The sequence below is a fragment of the Carya illinoinensis genome, chromosome 16 (assembly GCF_018687715.1).
Source record: "Carya illinoinensis cultivar Pawnee chromosome 16, C.illinoinensisPawnee_v1, whole genome shotgun sequence".
Lineage (NCBI taxonomy): Eukaryota > Viridiplantae > Streptophyta > Magnoliopsida > Fagales > Juglandaceae > Carya > Carya illinoinensis.
The window spans coordinates 11,310,922-11,332,214 of record NC_056767.1 but is presented as its reverse complement, the minus strand read 5'-3'; the positions used below and the strand labels follow the sequence as shown (position 1 = coordinate 11,332,214).

At 34.5% G+C, this 21,293-nt stretch overlaps 1 long non-coding RNA gene across 1 annotated transcript; it reads left to right on the top strand.

Moving 5' to 3' along the window:
* The first annotated feature begins 16,733 nt into the window (after positions 1-16,733).
* LOC122299060 lies at positions 16,734-19,768 on the top strand. Its single transcript, XR_006239567.1, has 3 exons — positions 16,734-16,972; positions 18,464-18,654; positions 19,482-19,768. It is a non-coding gene; the product is annotated as an uncharacterized LOC122299060 (long non-coding RNA).
* Positions 19,769-21,293: the final 1,525 nt, after the last annotated feature.

Below are 21,293 nucleotides of genomic sequence, written 5' to 3'. Positions count from 1 at the left end.
ACCAAGAAATTATGAAAATTATTTCCAAAAACAGTTCTACGACGAAACAAACGGACCTCAAATTAAAAATTTTGGTGTCAGATAGTCAATTTAAAGTTTGAGAAGAATTATTACAAAAAAGTGGTTGAAATATTTATTTATTATTATTATTATTTTTTAAACTTCTGTGATATCAAACCCCAAACCAAATGGACCTGGTTTGACTTGGGCTTACGAACTAAATATCTATGGATTATGCCCCTTGTGCCCCAAAAGTGGTCATCTTCGTCGACATATTCTCCAAAAAGCATTGATAAGTTCATATGCTCGTTCCGTGTGATATTCCAAAAACTATTCGTTTCATTTTAGCGTTTCTTTAATATACTTTTAGCCGAATGTTTCACTGATTTTTTTGTTTTTTGGTGTTATTTAACAAAAACGTTTTAAAATATAATATATAAATACAAAAACAAAAAAACTACTTTTGAAAAAATGGAAATTATTTTTTCAATTATTGGAAAAATAGGAGAATACTTGGTTGGTCCAATTGGAGAACAGTTTGCCTATATGATTTCCTACAAATGTGGGGAAAAAATTGAAGAAGTGCAAGAATTCCTTGAAGAAGATGTCAAAGCTAATAGAATGTGCTTGAATCGTTGATATCCAAATCTGAAGCTACGCTATTCCTTGAGTAAGAAAGCCCAAAAAAATACTCAAGCTATTAATGACTTGCTAAGAGAAGGCCGTGAAAAATATGATCGGGTGTACAACATTAAAACTCCATTGGAAGTTAGATCAACATCCACAGAACGTTTTAAAGATTTTGAATTGAGAAAATCAATAATTGGAAATGTTTTGGAGGCTCTAAGGGATAAGCAGATCGACACGATTGCATTATGTGGTATGGGTGGGATCGGAAAGACCGAAATGGCCAAAGAAATAGCTAGAAGAGTCAAAGCTGAGAGTTTGTTTAATAAAGTTGTAACTGCAGTAGTGTCTCAAAGTCCAAGTTTGACAAAGATTCAAGATGAACTTGCAGAAATGCTAGGAAAGAGACTTGATGAAAAGAGTTTACCTGAAAGAGCAAATGAATTATATTCAAGATTGACTGAGAATAAGTGTGACGCCCCCAAATTCCGTTTGGGATCGGACGGACATTTGAAGCGTCGAGACATGCAACACAAGGTTACCTGCACCTCGTTCACCAATTATTTCTGCTTCTTCCGTAGGTGCTATTATGCAATCTAATAATGATCTGACTAATAAGTCAGATAATAAACTTATTTACGAGCTTGTGAGTCTCGGTACCCGATACTCTTCAGCCATTGTCGCATATTCTCAGCGACTACAATCCAGGACTGGTGGGGTTGACAAACTCCACGAGAATATTGCTATCCTTCAACGGCTTCTTCTGGAGTCCAACATGAAGATAGAGGCACTAAAGCGAGATAACAGAGATTTAAAATCATTGCTTAAATCTTCTTTTCGAGTGGCTGCTCCTTTAGATAGGAAAGGCATGCAGATTTTTGAAGAGCAAGAGCGTTTAAGGATTGAGGCAAAGAGCCTCAAATTTCTGTAATTTTGCTTCGAGATAATAAAATAAAACTTCACAAATATTCATATTTGTGTTTCTATCTTCTGGTAGTGTCTTATGTGCTCCATTTTATTTCTTTCAGGGATTTTCATATATATGACATGATCTAATGAATTATATAAATATACATTTAATCATGCATATCCAAACTCTCGGTAATCTTCAAGTTAATAAAAATTCTCAAGGAGTTCTACTGGTCTAGGACTAACTCGATAACTGACCAGTTAATAACTTAAACTTGAGACTTTCTCTCTTATGATTGTCATAACTCTTCTATCCATCATGAGTTATCACTTATTCTAACTCTAAATGATTTGTTCTTAATGTTCACATAAATCCTCAAGACTAAGATTTTACTCTCCATATAATAGTCTCCAAAAAGAAGATCAATCTATGTATCCATAAAGATAGTGCTTTGCCAGAGATCATTTACTGGCGGCGTGGTAAAACTATTATCATAAATGAATCCTACTATGGCTAAAGCTTCTCCTAATCAAATTACTCTTCCAAACACAATTTCCATCGTATTCTCAGAATCAAAACAATTCTCCAAATATATAGAATACCATTCATCAACCCTAAATATCGTTTCTCATATTATTAAAAGGTATTCTATATCTACATTGGTATGAACAATAATACTTCTAATGAAAATTGTTATTCTTACCACTAGGGTAACAATTCAGCTTCCAAGCTGAATTCTCAAGCACTACCACAATTAATAGAAACAATGACTCGTTTGAATCAAACAATGTACAATTTACTAACCCCAATGACTTGACCTACTCCAAAATAACAATAATGCAATACTACCATCAATTGCAATCAGATCAACCTTAACTATGTTTAACAACACATAGGTCCTAGTAAAATACCAGTGATGATACCAACTCCTGCAGTTCCTGGAGGGCCAGCATCTACGTCTCTCTGAGTGATATCATATACTCTAATGGGTATGTGCACTTGCCGTAGTTGTGGATGTCTAAACACGTTGGTCAGCAAACTTACCACCTCAGCTAATCCTTCATCCATCGGGGAATTCTGATCCTCTTGATTGTTATCTCCCTTAGGATTCTGAGGTATTCTACTACGAGTCATGTGTCATTTCTTGAAACACACGAGTATACGTATTAAAACCACATACTACCTTTCATACCTTAAGAAATTCAAGCCTAATGACGACTAAAATTTCAAGCCTAATGTTTGGTGCATTTTCGAAGGACATGTGGATTTACTGCCCAGAGATGTATTGCTCTGATACCACCTTGTGACGCCCCCAAATTCCGTTTGGGATCGGACGGACATTTGAAGCGTCGAGACATGCAACACAAGGTTACCTGCCCCCGTTCATGACATATAAGATGCAATATTCCTAACATGCATCTAACATTATGCAATATTCGCAGCGGATAATTTTTTTTTCTTTAGCAATACTATGCACTAAACTAAAAATATCCCAAATGCTTAAAACATACTTCATACATAAAGACCCATTGAACGACTAAGATCATAACACTAGTCCAAAATGCTTATGATCCAAAAGTACTGGAGATGCAACTCCATCGTACAAGTAGTAATTTAACTACTATATTAACATTAACGACGCACCGTCGTTCAGTCGACTGTGTCTAGTTGGTCAGCTCCTGATCCTCCTTCAGGTCCTGTAACAAGATCTACCATTCGGGGGGAATGGTAGTTGGGACTACCACAGTGAGATTTGATTACAAATCTCAGCAAGTTAACAAAAAACTTCCACACAGACTAATGATGCATGGATGACAGTAAAAGCATAAATGCATAATCAAATTCATAAATAATTAAAGCGTAACTTAGCGTACAACATAGCATAATTGACATAACTTAAATTGAAACATGAATTGAACTTGACTTGACATGAACTTGATCTGAAACTTGACTTAGCATGAAAAATACATACTCCACAGTTGTTGTGGCCCCATGTATCCTACATAAACTTGACTTAACATGAAAAATACATACTCCACAGTTGTTGTGGCCCCATGTATTCTACACATCACAATGCAGTTAAATACATACTCCACAGTTGTTGTGGCCCCATGTATCCTACATAAACTTGACTTAACATGAAAAATACATACTCCACAGTTGTTGTGGCCCCATGTATTCTACACATCACAATGCAGTTAAATACATACTCCACAGTTGTTGTAACCCCATGTATCCTACATAAACTTGACTTAACATGAAAAATACATACTCCACAGTTGTTGTGGCCCCATGTATTCTATGTGTAAATACATACTCCACAGTTGTTGTGGCCCCATGTATTCTACACATCACAATGCAGTTAAATACATACTCCACAGTTGTTGTGGCCCCATGTATCCTACATAAACTTGACTTAACATGAAAAATACATACTCCACAGTTGTTGTGGCCCCATGTATTCTATGTGTAAATACATACTCCACAGTTGTTGTGGCCCCATGTATTCTACACATCACTATGCAGTTAAATACATACTCCACAGTTGTTGTGGCCCCATGTATTCTACATAAACTTGACTTAACATAACTTGAAATACATGACCAACTTGAGATAGAAACATTTCGTAACATGGCATAACATATAATAGACAACATATTTAACATGACATACTTGCAACAGTGAATATTACATGACTTGATATACATGTAATAGATGGCATACTTAGCATGACGTACTTGTAATGTACAGTAATACATAACAGAATATATTATGTAACAGATAAAAATTGATGACAGAATAAATTCTGTATAATAGACAATTACGTGATAACTTGGCATGGCATGACATATATGATAACACACATACATACACTGTAGTTCTTTTACTTAGCACACATACACAGTAGACTACTAGTAAGTTAAAAGCTAACTTACCTCGATCTCCGCGTTTCTTATAAAACTTCAAGTGAGATCACAAGGAGCTGTAATTAGTGATTCTAAAAGTCAGCACTAGATTACTAATAACTTGAAATATGGAAAATACTTTAAAGAGTAAAATTTCCATTTTACTCTCTACATGTAGGAAAATGACCGTTTTACCCATAACTTAAGGATTTTGCATACTAACTCCAAAAGTCACCAAAATTTACATGCCTCATGTAAATTTTATCCTCAACTCAAATATCAATTTAGAAAAATTTAAAACTAATCACAACTATTAAAACTCTATAGGGCCAAAATTCTCATATGCTATTTCTATTGATTTTTGTTTCCAACTTGTTTTGATCAACCTTTTGATCTATGACTTATAAATATGTGATCTTCAAACCAAACCATCACATGGTTTAAAAAGATGTCCTAAAACATATATAAGCTTCTAATTCAAGATCACATGGTTAAAAATTAATCAAAACATAAATTTAGCCAAGAACATCCACACTTTGGCTTATCTGAATATCTCTTTACATAAAATTTCATATCTTTGAAACTAACATCAATTATCTTCAAAATAATAATATAACATGTATATAAGATGCTTAGGATCCTCCAATAAAATTATCAAAGTCATTAGAATAGGTTTAGACCACCAAAGAGTTAAACTTTCTCAAAACAGAAACTGTTTTTCCTCTTCCAGTTTCTAAGTTTCTAAATCTAAGAAAAACTTTCATCAAAACCTTTAATCATGCAAAATTCCTCAACCAATAGTCATATATACATGTTAACAATACTCCATAAAAATTTCGGACCAATATCTATCCATTAGCTTGGTCAAAAACTCCAAACTATAACATATTCTCCAGTTTATCTCCCAGAATGACATTTCTATAGTTTACACAATATTTGACTGACCAAATGATCTTCAAATGGGGCAAATAAGATATCCATGTAAACTAGACTCAAAAAGGAACAACTTATATGAAGGAGACTTTATGATAAAACACTTACAAAAGCTTCGAAATGGGTGTGCAAAAGAACTCCTAAAAGCTGTCCGAGAGAGAGTGTTTGATAATCTTTTATTGGAAAGTGTAAATGAAGATAATTTCGTGGGTGCTGGCTGGAGATGCTTATGGACCAGATAAGGGAGATGATAAGGCTGGATTTGAGAGTTGAGTGTGGTTTTCTCCTACCCAAAATATCTATAAAAGATTATCTCAAAATATTCTATCCAATAATATCTATAAAAATCAGCTCAATATATTTTCCAAATGTGGAGTAGACTTGGAAGAGTAAGGTGGCTAAAATATTTCCATGTGTCCAAATAAAATTTTGCTAACCTAATTTGGACATTACACACTGTGATTTTGAAAACACTGCGCTTAGTACGTTTACCGAGGTTACTATTCACTCCAAAAATAAACTTAATAAACTTAGTACTGAAAAATCCTAAATATTCAATTAGGCCTAGTGGTGTAGACTATAATGTATTCTGACACTTCTAACTATCTCAAATAATTAAAATCGCATTTCTGGCACCATAGTGAGTGATAACACTAACTATGTTGACAGACTAAAACCTATGTGATTAGTCGATTTGTGTAGACTTACGGAGTTTTCACGAGGTTCCTAAAATCAATAGAAATTCCTTAATTGAATTTCTAGCGGGCTGTAACAATCTCCCCTCCTAAAAAAAAGATTTCGTCCTCGAAATCGAATTAAATAAGAAGTAGCAATTTAATGAGGATGTGTTGCTTACCAACCTACTGTCTATCCCGTATATATTTGCCTTTGAGATTATGTCATTCCTTAACTCTCTTACTTTAATCAACAATTAGATTATACTTCTTTTCACAAGGTTGGCCAAGTTGTAACGACATACTCTCCAAACTTAAAACTTCAAGTAAATAATCTTCCGAAACTCTTCTTTAGAAAGACATGGGCGATATACTTTAAGTGTTCTTGTAAATACCATAGTTAGTAGAGAATTCATCAAAATTAAGCCGTTAACCTCTCTCTCTCTCTTTCTCTTTTTTTTTTTTTTTTTTTTTTAACAAAATCGGTGGTCCTCTGTTTTAGACCAGACAACTCTGATCTGCATGATTTTTATAGGTCTTCTGTAGCTGTCAGGCACCGCATATCTATGACACTACTTTGCTCTTCTGTAGTTGTCAGGCGCCGCAGCTATGGTACTACATTGCTCTTCTGTAGTTGTCAGGCGCCGCATAGCTATGACACTACTTTGTTCTTCTGTAGATGTCAGGCACCGCAGTTATGATACTACATTGCTCTTGTCTCTTGTAGAGAAATGCTTCACGAGAGATGATTCGTCATAATTTTCTCTATAAAAGAATTATTCAGTTCATCTTCTTTCGCATCTCATCTTGTTCACTTTTTCTGAAATTAGTCTGCATTCTTACTCTGTAATCTCTTTCTGCTTTCTCATTTTGCAATGGCTCAGCAATTTTCTCATCACCAATACATGAGGTATTCTGCACCTCGTTCACCAATTATTTCTGCTTCTTCCGTAGGTGCTATTATGCAATCTAATAATGATCTGACTAATAAGTCAGATAATGAACTTATTTACGAGCTTGTGAGTCTCGGTACCCGATACTCTTCAGCCATTGTCGCATATTCTCAGCGACTACAATTCAGGACTGGTGGGGTTGACAAACTCCACGAGAATATTGCTATCCTTCAACGGCTTCTTCTGGAGTCCAACATGAAGATAGAGGCACTAAAGCGAGATAACAGAGATTTAAAATCATTGCTTAAATCTTCTTTTCGAGTGGCTACTCCTTTAGATAGGAAAGGCATGCAGATTTTTGAAGAGCAAGAGCGTTTAAGGATTGAGGCAAAGAGCCTCAAATTTCTGTAATTTTGCTTCGAGATAATAAAATAAAACTTCACAAATATTCATATTTGTGTTTCTATCTTCTGGTAGATGTCTTATGTGCTCCATTTTATTTCTTTCAGGGATTTTCATATATATGACATGATCTAATGAATTATATAAATATACATTTAATCATGCATATCCAAACTCTCGGTAATCTTCAAGTTAATAAAAATTCTCAAGGAGTTCTACTGGTCTAGGACTAACTCGATAACTGACCAGTTAATAACTTAAACTTGAGACTTTCTCTCTTATGATTGTCATAACTCTTCTATCCATCATGAGTTATCACTTATTCTAACTCTAAATGATTTGTTCTTAATGTTCACATAAATCCTCAAGACTAAGATTTTACTCTCCATATAATAGTCTCCAAAAAGAAGATCAATCTATGTATCCATAAAGATAGTGCTTTGCCAGAGATCATTTACTGGCGGCGTGGTAAAACTATTATCATAAATGAATCCTACTATGGCTAAAGCTTCTCCTAATCAAATTACTCTTCCAAACACAATTTCTATCGTATTCTCAGAATCAAAACAATTCTCCAAATATATAGAATACCATTCATCAACCCTAAATATCGTTTCTCATATTATCAAAAGGTATTCTATATCTACATTGGTATGAACAATAATACTTCTAATGAAAATTGTTATTCTTACCACTAGGGTAACAATTCAGCTTCCAAGCTGAATTCTCAAGCACTACCACAATTAATAGAAACAATGACTCGTTTGAATCAAACAATGTACAATTTACTAACCCCAATGACTTGACCTACTCCAAAATAACAATAATGCAATACTACCATCAATTGCAATCAGATCAACCTTAACTATGTTTGACAACACATAGGTCCTAGTAAAATACCAGTGATGATACCAACTCCTGCAGTTCCTGGAGGGCCAGCATCTACGTCTCTCTGAGTGATATCATATACTCTAATGGGTATGTGCACTTGCCGTAGTTGTGGATGTCTAAACACGTTGGTCAGCAAACTTACCACCTCAGCTAATCCTTCATCCATCGGGGAATTCTGATCCTCTTGATTGTTATCTCCCTTAGGATTCTGAGGTATTCTACTACGAGTCATGTGTCATTTCTTGAAACACACGAGTATACGTATTAAAACCACATACTACCTTTCATACCTTAAGAAATTCAAGCCTAATGACGACTAAAATTTCAAGCCTAATGTTTGGTGCATTTCCTAAGGACATGTGGATTTACTGCCCAGAGACGTATTGCTCTGATACCACCTTGTGACGCCCCCAAATTCCGTTTGGGATCGGACGGACATTTGAAGCGTCGAGACATGCAACACAAGGTTACCTGCCCCCGTTCATGACATATAAGATGCAATATTCCTAACATGCATCTAACATTATGCAATATTCGCAGCGGATAATTTTTTTTTTCTTTAGCAATACTATGCACCAAACTAAAAATATCCCAAATTCTTAAAACATACTTCATACATAAAGACCCATTGAACGACTAATATCATAACACTAGTCCAAAATGCTTATGATCCAAAAGTACTGGAGATGCAACTCCATCGTACAAGTAGTAATTTAACTACTATATTAACATTAACGACGCACCGTCGTTCAGTCGACTGTGTCTAGTTGGTCAGTTCCTGATCCTCCTTCAGGTCCTGTAACAAGATCTACCATTCGGGGGGAATGGTAGTTGGGACTACCACAGTGAGATTTGATTACAAATCTCAGCAAGTTAACAAAAAACTTCCACACAGACTAATGATGCATGGATGACAGTAAAAGCATAAATGCATAATCAAATTCATAAATAATTAAAGCGTAACTTAGCGTACAACATAGCATAATTGACATAACTTAAATTGAAACATGAATTGAACTTGACTTGACATGAACTTGATCTGAAACTTGACTTAGCATGAAAAATACATACTCCACAGTTGTTGTGGCCCCATGTATCCTACATAAACTTGACTTAACATGAAAAATACATACTCCACAGTTGTTGTGGCCCCATGTATTTTATGTGTAAATACATACTCCACAGTTGTTGTGGCCCCATGTATTCTACACATCACAATGCAGTTAAATACATACTCCACAGTTGTTGTGGTCCCATGTATCCTACATAAACTTGACTTAACATGAAAAATACATACTCCACAGTTGTTGTGGCCCCATGTATCCTACATAAACTTGACTTAACATGAAAAATATATACTCCACAGTTGTTGTGGCCCCATGTATTCTATGTGTAAATACATACTCCACAGTTGTTGTGGCCCCATGTATCCTACATAAACTTGACTTAACATGAAAAATACATACTCCACAGTTGTTGTGGCCCCATGTATTCTATGTGTAAATACATACTCCACAGTTGTTGTGGCCCTATGTATTCTACACATCACTATGCAGTTAAATACATACTCCACAGTTGTTGTGGCCCCATGTATTCTACATAAACTTGACTTAACATAACTTGAAATACATGACCAACTTGAGATAGAAACATTTCGTAACATGGCATAACATATAATAGACAACATATTTAACATGACATACTTGCAACAGTGAATATTACATGACTTGATATACATGTAATAGATGGCATACTTAGCATGACGTACTTGTAATGTACAGTAATACATAACAGAATATATTATGTAACAGATAAAAATTGATGACAGAATAAATTCTGTATAATAGACAATTACGTGATAACTTGGCATGGCATGACATATATGATAACACACATACATACACTGTAGTTCCTTTACTTAGCACACATACACAGTAGACTACTAGTAAGTTAAAAGCTAACTTACCTCGATCTCCGCGTTTCTTATAAAACTTCAAGTGAGATCACAAGGAGCTGTAATTAGTGATTCTAAAAGTCAGCACTAGATCACTAATAACTTGAAATATGGAAAATACTTTAAAGAGTAAAATTTCCAGTTTACTCTCTACATGTAGGAAAATGACCGTTTTACCCATAACTTAAGGATTTTGCATACTAACTCCAAAAGTCACCAAAATTTACATGCCTCATGTAAATTTTATCCTCAACTCAAATATCAATTTAGAAAAATTTAAAACTAATCACAACTATTAAAACTCCATAGGGCCAAAATTCTCATATGCTATTTCTATTGATTTTTGTTTCCAACTTGTTTTGATCAACCTTTTGATCTATGACTTATAAATATGTGATCTTCAAACCAAACCATCACATGGTTTAAAAAGATGTCCTAAAACATATATAAGCTTCTAATTCAAGATCACATGGTTAAAAATTAATCAAAACATAAATTTAGCCAAGAACATCCACACTTTGGCTTATCTGAATATCTCTTTACATAAAATTTCATATCTTTGAAACTAACATCAATTATCTTCAAAATAATAATATAACATGTATATAAGATGCTTAGGATCCTCCAATAAAATTATCAAAGTCATTAGAATAGGTTTAGACCACCAAAGAGTTAAACTTTCTCAAAACAGAAACTGTTTTTCCTCTTCCAGTTTCTAAGTTTCTAAATCTAAGAAAAACTTTCATCAAAACCTTTAATCATGCAAAATTCCTCAACCAATAGTCATATATACATGTTAACAATACTCCATAAAAATTTCGGACCAATATCTATCCATTAGCTTGGTCAAAAACTCCAAACTATAACATATTCTCCAGTTTATCTCCCAGAATGACATTTCTATAGTTTACACAATATTTGACTGACCAAATGATCTTCAAATGGGGCAAATAAGATATCCATGTAAACTAGACTCAAAAAGGAACAACTTATATGAAGGAGACTTTATGATAAAACACTTACAAAAGCTTCGAAATGGGTGTGCAAAAGAACTCCTAAAAGCTGTCCGAGAGAGAGTGTTTGATAATCTTTTATTGGAAAGTGTAAATGAAGATAATTTCGTGGGTGCTGGCTGGAGATGCTTATGGACCAGATAAGGGAGATGATAAGGCTGGAGTTGAGAGTTGAGTGTGGTTTTCTCCTACCCAAAATATCTATAAAAGATTATCTCAAAATATTCTATCCAATAATATCTATAAAAATCAGCTCAATATATTTTCCAAATGTGGAGTAGACTTGGAAGAGTAAGGTGGCTAAAATATTTCCATGTGTCCAAATAAAATTTTGCTAACCTAATTTGGACATTACACACTGTGATTTTGAAAACACTGCGCTTAGTACGTTTACCGAGGTTACTATTCACTCCAAAAATAAACTTAATAAACTTAGTACTGAAAAATCCTAAATATTCAATTAGGCCTAGTGGTGTAGACTATAATGTATTCTGACACTTCTAACTATCTCAAATAATTAAAATCGCATTTCTGGCACCATAGTGAGTGATGACACTAACTATGTTGACAGACTAAAACCTATGTGATTAGTCGATTTGTGTAGACTTACGGAGTTTTCACGAGGTTCCTAAAATCAATAGAAATTCCTTAATTGAATTTCTAGCGGGCTGTTACAATAAGAATGTCCTTGTGATATTGGATGATGTTGGGAACCACTTGATATTGAGGCTATTGGAGTTTATAATGCAATTAAAGAAAAGAGCTGCAAAATCTTATTAACATCAAGAAATGAAGAAACTTGCATTGGGATGAAAATTCAAAAGATTTTTCCAATTGGACTTTTATCTAAAAAAGAAGCGTGGAATTTTTTCATAGAGATGGTAGGTGATTGTATCGAAACCCCTGATCTAATCTCAATTGTAAAACAGGTTGTGAAGGAATGTGCACGTTTACCCCTTGCCATTGTGACAGTTAGAGGTGCTCTTAGCAACAAAAGCGACAAAAATGAGTGGAAAGCTGCGCTTCAGCAACTTAAAATGTCTAGCCCAGAAATTGTCTATGGTATGCATCCGAAGGTATATTCCAGCATAGAGTTCAGTTACAATTACTTAAAAAGCGACAAAGCCAAATCATGCTTTTTGCTATGTTGCTTGTATCCCGAAGATTATGATGTTCAGGTTGAACATTTAGTTAGATATGGAGTTGCGAAAAGGTTTCGTAAAGGCTTGGGTACTATGGAAGAAACAAGAGTAAATGTCCGCACAATAGTTAAGAATCTTAGAAGATCAAATCTCTTGTTGGATAGCAATGAGGACAAATGCATCAAAATGCATGATATTGTTCGAGATGTTGCCATATCAATTGCATCCAGAGATGAAAATGGTTTTATGGTAGCATTGGATAGAGGACTTGAAGAATGGCCACAGAAAGATAGACATGACAGTTACATCACAATTTCTCTTTTACTTGGAGAAATGAAAGAGCATCCTACAGAGTTGAAGTGTACCAAACTTCAGCTTTTGCGACTATCATGTTTGAATAAGTCCCAGGCAATTTATTTAACGAGATGAGGGAGCTGAAGATTTTGTCTTTGCAAGAAGGTTGCTTCTCCTTAACATCGTTGCCACCATCAATCCAGATCCTCCAAAACCTTAAGATGTTGAATTTGGAGAGTTGTCACTTAGGTGATGTGTCGGCAATTGGAACCCTTAGAAACGTAGAAAATTCTTGGCTTTTGTAATTCATATATCAAGGAATTACCATCAGAAATAGGAAATCTTAGTCGATTAAAGTTACTAGATATGAAGGAATGTGGATCTCTAGAGCGAATTGCAGCTAGTGTATTATCCAGTTTATCTCGACTAGAAGAATTGTATGTGGGAAAATTCAGGAATTGGGCATGTAAGACTACAATGGAAGGAAATGGAGAAGTAACAAATGATAATGCAAGCCTTGCAGAACTAATTTCTTATTCCAGTCAACTGGTGGTATTAGAAATCAGTGTACCAAGTATCTTGTGCTTGCCAAAAGAATTGCACTTTAGTAACTCCAATTTTAGATTTAAGATAAAGATTGGTACTGGTTTGTATGATTCGACAGCTAGGAGATATTTCTTTGACAATACTTTAGAACTTGGAGTGGAGGATGCAAGTGATCTTAGGGAACACCAAACAGTTCGTTCACTGGTGACTAGTTTGTATGATTCGACAGCTAGGAGATATTTCTTTGAAAATACTTTGGAACTTGGAGTGGAGGATGCAAGTGATCTTAGGGAACACCAAACAGTTTGTTCATTGGTGAAGAATGCTGTAGTTTTGCATTTCGATATTGCAAAAAAGTCGAAACATATTTGGTTTTGGAAAGAGCAAAAAGGAATTAATTTACCATACTGCTTGGAGGATCTAAGGATTTGTAGATGTGAAGATTTAGAATATCTACTCGAAGCCACATTGAATAGTACTCCACCTAATACCTTCCATCGCCTCGTGTCACTATCATTAAATAACTTACCAAGACTCATTGGCATTTGCAACTCCACAGAGTCAATTGAGGTATGTTCTCCCAGTTAACAATACATATATGATTAACCTTTTGTATGGATTAGTTGAAAATCTTTGTACATGTTGCCAAGCCCAACAAAGAGTTTAATGGTTTTAAACCTTGTTGGAAAAATTTGTAATTTAGAAATGACTATTCCTATTCTAAAGTCTGTACACTGCACATTGTTTAGAATGTATAATTTGATTTGAAAGATAAATTTTAAAATTTAGAGTCTTAAAAATCAAATCTTATTATTTAAATAATGTAGATAATATACTTTACACACGGACTTAAGAATAGAATAATTCTTCAGGAATATTATTTTGTAGGGAATAAACATCTTATTACTTTCCTATGTTAAGGAAATACATTTTATACATGAAAACTACTCACAACATTGTAATGATTCAACTAATGGATTAAACAAGTTGAAAATGGAGGTAGCACTACATCAACAGCTGTCGCTCATAAACTATTTTCATCCAACACCATTTTGTGGGTACCCAACTTGAAATTCCTTCATGTAGAAGATTGTGGATCACTAGAAGTGGTATTTGATCTTGAAGGACTAAAGATCGAAGAGAACCGCAAGCCCTTCCTAGCAGTACTTTCTTATCTAAATTTATGGAATTTGTCTGGGATGGCACATGTGTGGAAGAATATTCCACCAGGATTTCAAGGCTTTCAAAATTTAGTATCAATTAATATCCAGGAGTGTCATAGTCTGAAAATTTTGCTTCCTGCTTCTATTGCAAAACTACTGGTGCAACTCCAACTCATTGTAATAAGGGATTGCAACTTGATGGAAAATATTATTCAAATGGAGTACGAAGCTCGAGAAGAAAGGGGAGCACATTCTCTTGAGTGGCCATCTATAAAGAAGATCAAATTGTTGGAATGTCCAAAATTAAAAACATTTGGTTCAGAAGTTAAAAGCGGAAGAAATGAAAGAAAGATGGATGCGGAATTGGATCCAAGAGGCCAAGACCCTAGTGCTGGCTTCTCCTTGGCAAGAGAATCTTCAGGACTATTCAACTGATGGATAGTCTTGTGTACCACATCGCATGAATTATAGTCCATCCCAAGAAAATAGTAGCTCCTCTTTAGGAGAGAATAAAAACGACTTAATTAACAAAAAGGTATGTGATTAAGGTCTATTTATTATTCTTTTCATTTATAACTTTTTTGAAACACTTCGATGATTGCATTAACTATTTTTATTCTTGTTATTTCTTTTATATATTTTTCTTACTAAAATTAATTTAGGCCTCATTTAGATGTTTAAATAAGATGAGAAATATGTAAATAATAGTGAAATGGTTTGTAAATAATAGTAAAATAGTTTGAGTTAAGATATTTTATGAGATTTTGAAAAATGAGAAAGAAAATGTTGAATAAAAATATTATAAAATTCAAATATTATCAAAATATTATTTTTTAATATTATTTTTATTTTAGAATTTTAAAAAATTGATTTTTTCTTTTTGTGTTTTGTTTAAAAACTTAGAAAATTTGTAATGATTAAGTAATGAGTAGATGAAAATTGAAAATTTTAAAATTGAAAAAATATGTGTTTCAGTGATGTTTGAATGTTGAGATGAGATTGGATTGGATGTGATAAGATGAAACTATCTCAACATCCAAATGAGGCTTAAAAATCCTAGAGTTCCACTAGACTATAAATAAAAGAGTAAGTTATTTGGACACTTCCTTGTACAATTGCATTAATTATTTTTTTATCAATATTTTTACTAAAGCTCCAGAAGGAACTTTGGACAATTCATTTAAATATGTTAGACTTCCATTAGACTATAAATAAAATAAAAAACGGTTATTTGCAATAACAAAATATTGATTTTGCTAGTTTGGCCTTGTAATTTAGAAAACGTGGTAATTTATGTTCTCAAATTGAAGTTGAGCGTAAAAATATCCTACGAGCCTACTTGAAAGTGTCATTTTTTTCAATATTATATGTACTCCTTCACACTTTTTGATGTTTTGGTAGATTATATTGACAAACCGAGAGAAGCAAAATGTGAGTGAGACTGAAAATCAAACAAAGATGTTGTCTCTGTTTCCCCACAACTTGATTGAAAGTTTGGAAAGTCTACAAATACTTTATATACGTAATTGTGATTCATTGGAAGTGATATTTGAACTTGAGGGATTAAATGCTGAAGAAAGCAATATCGTCAACAATTTGATAAATTTGTCATTAATGTCTTTACCGAAGCTGTTGCATATATGGAAGAAAGGCCCACAAGATATTAAGGGATTCAATTACTTGAGATGGCTACATGTATGGGGATGTAATATGTTTGTTCACACCATCCATAGCAAAACTTCTTGTGAAATTGGTGAACATGGAAGTCTATGATTGCAATGAAATAGAAGAAATCCTTGCAAAAGAATAAGGAGATGAAGAGAATAGAGATGTGATTGCATTTCCCCTAGTGGAGACCCTCTTGCTCCTGAATTTGCCAAAATTGGAATGTTTTTACACCGAAGATAATCATGATTTTAAATGGCCATCTCTAGAAAAAATAACAATAGCTGGATGCCCTAATTTAAAAATGTTTGTTTTAACAAGTACAAAAACACCTAAGCTAAAGGGAGTGAATATGGAACCCAAAGCTATGGTAGAAGCTTTTCAACCAATGGTAGAAGGAGACCTCAATGCCACCATACAACACACGATCAAGGAAAAAGTACGTTACAATTTATAACAAACATTGCTTAATGGGAAAGTCTTTACTTCAACTATTTGTTGATCATTCAATCGTAATGGTAGAGATGCATATAATGATAAAGAAAAACTCTGAATACAGTTGGTATTAGCAGAAGCCGCACAATTGGCACTTCTGGTAGCTGTTGAGGTGGCAGGTGCCATTCATGATGTGTTCCTCGACATTCGTCCCGTATAGTCACCGCTCAGTCGGCACGTCAGCTGTTATTTATTATATTAAAAAAAACAAAAACAAAAGCAAAACAAAACAGAGCTTTCAATCGACGATTCCCGCTTCTTTGTTTGTGCTCTGGGTCTGCAACTTCGTCTTCGTGCTCACAGAAGATTCGTGGCGTCGTGTGGTCTGCAACGTGGTCTTCGATCTCACAGAAGCTTCTCAGCGTCGTGGTGCTCTGGTCTGAAGCTTGGGTCTTCATGTGGGTCATCTTCAAGCTGCTGTAAGAGACTGTAAGATCTTCGTGTGGGTCTTCTTCTTCATGGGGGTAAAGCTCTTTTCTTTATTTGCTTATGTTCCATGAAATCTACATGTTGAATGTATCTAGAAAATGGTTTTGGGTGTGTCACTTCTTGCTTGTAGTTCTTCTCGTTCTATATGGTTTTGGGTGTTCCAGATTCTGTAATCTTTCTCTGCTACACTTGTTTTAAGTACTCTTCAAGTCTAGTTAGATTGATGTTTCTGTCGACCAGGAAAGAAAGCCCTTCCTTTCCTAGAAATCTTTGTGACCGAAAAAAATGTTCAAGATCTTCTAAATTGTAATGCCACAATGAATACAGAGAATTACCAAGGGGGAAGAAGAGAACGTCAGAAATATTTATGAAATTCAGTTAGAACTTGTGCATCTTAGGGTTAGGGTAGTTGTATTGCAAGATTGACAGGGGCTGTCTCGTTGACTCTAGATCATTGAAATCAAGCTTCTTCTCAATTGGGCTGCTCATCTTGTTGATTTTAATTTTCCTTTTAAAAATATATAATATTGTGTACAATTAATGGATGTTGGTTATCATGTGAAGTACTCTTTCCTCGGTAGTGATCTTGTAGAAGAAGTGTCCATGCATCCTCAGTTATGATGATGTTTAGTATTATTCTTGTTTTTCTTTATTGAGAAAATGCTTGTTGCTGGGAGTCATATTACCAGTATTCACGCATCTGGTTGACATTAAAATATAACTGTGTTGCTGATGCATGGTGAATGGCTTCAGGATGCATGCCTCTCTCTAATGTTAGCTACCTAATTGGTAGTTTTTTCTACCTCACTGTTACACGGCCTCATATTTTCCATTCTTGAACTGGTTTCTTTGGTTTATCTTTCAGTTATGTTCTTGGTGATACGTCAATTCTGAAACAAAATGGGGTACATAAGTAAATTTGGAGTAGTTTTTATTCTGATGCTTAATTAATGTCTTCTGCTTTTCAATGTGCTAGAGCACTTTCAATCAGACATCTTAGAGTGTGCCTGTGGTCACTGTAAAATGTCTATCCGAGATGTTCTTTGTTTGCCTTCTTTCATGTAATTTTAATTGTTTCTCCATCTCTGGGAAATTAATTACTAGGGTTTATGTGCTCTTAGTCCTTTTGACATGGTTACAAATAAGTCGTTTATTGCGTTGTAAGAATTCAGCTGTAACTTGGAAAGCTTTTGTATCATCAAAAGAAGCAATGAGAGAAATAATAATTTTGTGGCATCATCCTCTTTTTAGTGCAACTTGAGTGGTCTACTGTTCGGGATGCCTTCTTGGATCATGTTCTGATGTAGACATGCAACATAGCTCATGCCAAGTTTTTTAAACTCAATGCATTTGCATGAAATATAGGGAATTATAGGGGAAAACCAGCTAATCTCCTTCCATATAGACCTGAAAAATTTTGTGGTTGCAGAAGAGATTGGATTGACTGTTATTGTTTTTTGTTGTGTTTATGTCCAAGACATATTCTTGTGTTTAATCTTCTTTGTTTATCTTTACTTTATGTTTAGTTGGATGAGCGAACGTGGAATCAATGGGCATACAATTTTGTCGTTACTGTAGCTTGGCACTCTTGGAGGTGTTTTGGTTTTAGCCTGTCGTTGGTAGTTTCAAAATAACAAGATGATGAGTTGGAGCTGGGTCCTTTGGTAGGGTTTATCATCGGTTGTATGTTTCCAATCACCACGCTGTTTAACTGAAGGTGAATATTATAATTTTGTTTTCAAATTGCCTGTTTTTAATTAGTGTACATTCTGTTTCTTATTTTACAATTGGGTTGTAGTGTTCATATAAACTTGTCTGTCCACATAAATAAGTGCTTTCCCTGTCCATATGTTTACTCCTAGCAGCAGGCCTTCCCCTGTTTTTGTACTCTTTTTGTTTATCCCAATTAATTTACCGATTTCATAAATTGAGCCGCCTGGGCACAATCTTGTCTAACCTGTCATGTGCTATAGTTCTCATCCGAATGAAGAACAATGAACATTCTGGGTTGTGCCCAATACTTTCAGTGCATTGTGTCGTATGCTTTGTCTGCGACAATAAGTCCATTGCCACTACTAGTGTGCTATAGCTGCGACAATAAGTCCATTGCAACAAGACTGGAAATGAGTACTCAATGCATTTTATTCTTCTTAGTTTATTTGCAAGGTGTTTGTAGCCATGGTTGCCATGTTTATTTTGGTACGACATGGTTGTTCTATTGCCATGTTTTGGTTATAAAAAAATTTTGAGAATTTTTTTTCTACGTATAATTTATTAGATTTTGAAAAAAAAAAGAGTGAAAATTTTGAATTATTATTATTTTTTTAAATAAGCTGTGTTGGGGATTAGGAAAATTAAATGTAGGGTCGAACAGACCTGCTTGAATATGGAAGTCAAGACAGTGAAATCATATTAATAGAAATCAAAGAAGAAAAGCATTACATTAATAGTCTATGAAAGTCAAGACAGTATAATATTTCAGTTTATTAAATATTTACTAGTAATATTTACATTACATAAATATTTGCAACTTAATCCTTGCAGATGCAATTTAGATTGGATGGATCACAGCCAGTGCAGGATGGGTTGGATGGAACACAATCGGCGCAATGAGAACCAACACAATTGATGAGACTATCATTATTTGTTTTAGACTTGTTTTTTGGAGAACTGAATGCTGGAAACTTAAATTGGAGATTTCTGGAGAGTTGATTTATTTCTTTTAGTGAAAATTGTAAAGCACTTGACGTGCAAGTTTATGTGTTTTCTGGAGACTTGATGAACTTGTTTTAGTGAAGATTTCTGGATACTTGATTTTTGGAAAAGCACTATTACAGGTGATTCATATTATTTGTTTTAGTGTAGATTTCTGGACAATTTAATATTAATGCAAACAAATAAATAAATAAATTGGACAACCACTATTACAGACCAACGAAGTGCTAATATAATTGCCTTCTACAAAGCTTAACAAACATTAAATCCAATATTTACATTGCATTTACATTACATTCTAAATAAACTTCTAATACATACACCAACTACACCACTACCAAGTCACTAAGTAAAAAAAAAAACACCAACTACAAAAGTCCAATCAATCTTCTCGATATCGCCGAGTCTCTTCTTAACCTCTTTCTCCTTCCTTTTCACTTCATTTTTTCTTACTTGTAGATCCAACTCTATGCATTGATTACTACCTGCCCACTTGATGTGATTCCCATTTTTTACGTGTATTTTTATTGAATGAGTTTTTAATTTAATTAAAATATTAGTTCTTTTATTTTAAATTTATCAAACTTTAGTTGGATTTATTTAGTTGTGAAATTTATTTTGAGGTGTTTTCTTAATATTAATTATTGTTTTGGATTTAAATTGCTCTTAATTTAATTTAGTTTATTTTTAGATTTTAAATTTTGTTGTTAGTTTTTACTAATTTTTTTTTTTTTATTTTAGCTAGATATTGTGTTTAGATTATTTTATTCAATCTATTGCATTTAAAATTGTTTTCATTGGATCAGTTTCCGAACCCTAGATGTAAAGACTGGACCTCATTTCTTTTCTTTTTCTCTTTTTCTTCTTCTCCTTCCTCTTTCTTTTCTCTTTTTCTTTTCTTTTTCCCCACTTTTCTCTTCTGGTTCTCTCTCTCTCTCTCTCTCTCTCTCTCTCTCTCTCTCTCTCTCTCTCTCTCTCTCTCTCTCTCTCTCTCTCTCTCTCTCTCTCTCTCTCTCTCTCTCTCTCTCTCTCTCTCTCTCTCTCTCTCATTCCTTTCGTTCCGCCCAGACCACCGCCGTTCGCCGCCGTGCACTGCACTGTCCCCACTATTCGACTCCCCTCCGGTCGATGAACACCCCACCAAATCTCAACCTCATCCGAGCCACCGTTAGCCGCTGTGGGCTCTTCCAAGCGGTATGGTTTTTCCTCCATTCCGCAGCCGTCGTTCCACCTCCGGCCACCACTTCATCATTGACCTCTTGCTGACCTAACCCACCCATTTTCAGCTTCGATCCGTCGCTGGAGCAACTACCATGAGCTCAATTCCATTTTGGCCACTTTTCACTTCCACTGTCGGTTTTGCCGCCACCCACGGCCAACCACCATTTCCACTAGCTTCACAAACACCTATAAGTCATTCCCTATCAATCCCAAGTTTTGGTTCGTCCCTATTCAAAAGTGGGTATTTTATAACCCACGACCACAATGCTTTTACACAGTTACATTGATTTTTCGCTACCTTTTTCAGCCCCTTGATCCTTTGAAAAATATTATATAACGCTGTAAGTATTTTCCAAACTTCATTTAAAATTTAAATACATTATTGCTTTTACAAAAAATTATTACTAGTTGGTTATGCCG